This window comes from Schistocerca gregaria, chromosome 2 (genome assembly GCF_023897955.1).
Source record: "Schistocerca gregaria isolate iqSchGreg1 chromosome 2, iqSchGreg1.2, whole genome shotgun sequence".
In the NCBI taxonomy this organism is placed as follows: domain Eukaryota; kingdom Metazoa; phylum Arthropoda; class Insecta; order Orthoptera; family Acrididae; genus Schistocerca; species Schistocerca gregaria.
The window spans coordinates 734,444,840-734,447,484 of NC_064921.1; the positions used below are offsets into that span (position 1 = coordinate 734,444,840).

The 2,645-nt window shown below is 41.0% G+C and overlaps 1 pseudogene; it reads left to right on the forward strand.

Moving 5' to 3' along the window:
* The first annotated feature begins 272 nt into the window (after window positions 1-272).
* Window positions 273-390, forward strand: LOC126337129 (5S ribosomal RNA; annotated as a pseudogene).
* Window positions 391-2,645: the final 2,255 nt, after the last annotated feature.

The window sequence follows — 2,645 nt, forward strand, 5'->3', positions numbered from 1 at the left end:
TGGAGAAGAAATAAAACCTTTGAGGTTCGCCGATGACATTTTAATTCTGTCAGAGACAGCAAAGGACCTGGAAGAGCAGATGAACGAAATGGACAGTGTCTTGAAAGGAGGATATAGGATGGACATCAACAAAAACAGAACGAGTATAATGGAATGCAGTCGAATTAAATCAGGTTATGTTGAGGAATTTAGATTAGGATATGAGTCACTTAAAGTAGTAGATGAGTTTTGCTTTTTGGAGAGCGAAATAGTTGATGATAGTTGAAGTACAATCCAATAGCGTTGCCGCAGTGGTAACACCGGTTCCCGTCAGAACACCGAAGTTAAGCGCTGTCGGGCTGGGCTATCACTTGGATGGGTGACCATTCGGTATGCCGAGCGCTGTTGGCAAGCGGGGTGCACTAAGCCCTTGTGAAGTAAACTGAGGAACTACTTGTTTGAGAAGTGGCGACTCCTGTCTCGTAAACTGACAAAACGGCCATGATAACGGTGTGGTGACTAGATGCCCCTTCATATGCGCATCTAGTTCGCCTGTGGGCTGAAGATGACACGACAGTCAGTGGTTACCGTTGGGCCTTCATGTCCTATCGGGCGGAGCTTAGCGGAGCTAGTCGAAGTAAAGAGGATATAAACTGTAGACTGGGTATGGCACAGAAAGCGTCCGTGAAGAAGAGAAATTTGTTACCATCTAGTACTGAAACAAGTGTCAGGAAGTCGTTTCTGTAAATATTTGTATGGAGTGTAGCCATGTATGGAAGTGAAACTTGGACGATAAATAATTTGGACAAGAAGAGAATATAAGCTTTCGAAATGTGGTTCTACAGAAGGATGCTGAAGATTAGATGGGTAGATCACATAACTAATGAGGAGGTATTGAATAGAACTGAATAGAAATTTGTGGCACAACTTAACTAGAAGAAGGGATCGGTTGGTTGGACATATTCTGAGGCATCAAGGGTTCACGAATTTAGTATTGGAGAGAAGTGTGGAGGGTAAATATCGTAGAGGGACACCAAGAGATGAATTCACTATGTAAGTAGGCTGTTTAGGTTTTCTTATTGGTAACGCCACATAGCGCTCGGTATGAAAAAATCACTGGCTGTGCCGTGTGCAGTCTGTGTTTAGTCTGCATTGTTGTCTGCCATTGTAGTGTTGGGCAGCGGCAGCTGGATGCTAACAGCGCGTAGCGTTGCGCAGTTGGAGGTGAACCGCCAGCAGTGGTGGACGTGGGGAGAGAGATGGCGGAGTTTTGAAATTTGTAAGAATTGGTGTCATGAACTGATATATATATATTATGACTATTAAGGTAAATACACTGTTTGTTCTGTATTAAAATCTTTCATTTGCTAACGATGCCTATCAGTAGTTAGTGCCTTCCGTAGTTTGAATCTTTTATTTACCTGGCAGTAGTGGCGCTCGTTGTATTGCAGTAGCTGGAGTAACGAAGATTTTTGTGAGGTAAGTGATTTGTGATACATATAGGTTAACGTTAGTCAGGGCCATTCTTTCGTAGGGATTGTTGGAAGTCAGATTGCGTTGCGACAAAAATATATTGTGTGTCAGTTTAAGCACATTCGTGTATAATTGTTCAAAGAGGACGTTTCACATAAGCACAGTCGTGTATAAATTTTTCCAAGGGGACGTTTCAACTAAGCTTATTCAGAAGGATGTAGGTTGCAGTAGATACTGGGAGATGAAGGAGCTTGCACCGGATAGAGTAGCGTGGAGAGCTGTGTCAAAACAGTCTCTGTACTGAAGACCACAACAATATCATTCCTGTTGATCGTCGTATCATTGAGAAGTTGAAGGCAGACAGATATTTTCCGTGTTCCGACCGGTTCTTGCTCCCTCGACCTTTCGCTTTTCAGTAGACCACCATGCCCGATGCTCCATAGAGTAAAGTACATATTATATATTAATAATAAATGTATAAAATTGTGATGTATGTCTGTTTTTCTGTTTAGCACGCTTCTCCAAAACTACTAGGCGAATTTTCAATGGGTTTTCAGAGTTAACTTGAGCATAACTTGAGACATATCAAAGTTTGGTTAGGAAGAAAAATACCGTGGTTTGAAGTTTTATCTAAAACCGTCGTATCTGTCTGTTTGAACATGTTAATCTCCAAAAATGATGTATATTCGAGAGGTTTTCACCTGTGACTTGACTATAGATTGGTGCACCGTACAGCCTTTGTTTCATCAGAAAGGGACCACGGGAAATAACACCGTGATTTAAAGCTTTGTATAAACCATTCGTATCTGTCTTTTCGTCTGTTTGAACAAACTAATATGTTTCATGTGGTTTTCACAAGTAACTTGAGCATAGCTTGGGGCATCGTATGGCTTCATTTCAACCAAAATCGGACCACGAAAAGTTAAATAATTTAATAATGAAATGTTTTATCGATATTAATACTGTAAGTGTAAGAGTAGCTATGCTACCTTTTCACGGGTAACTTGTTGAACCAATTTCATCGAAATTTGGTATGAAGAAGAATGTAGACTACTTTGTAAACTGTGTAGTACAATACATTTATTCATTTGGAGAACATTACGCGAATTCGGCAAAAATATTTACTCTCTGTAAAATCTATTTGCTCTTCGACGTTAGGCCGGCCAGAGTGGCCGAGCTGTTCATGGCGCTTC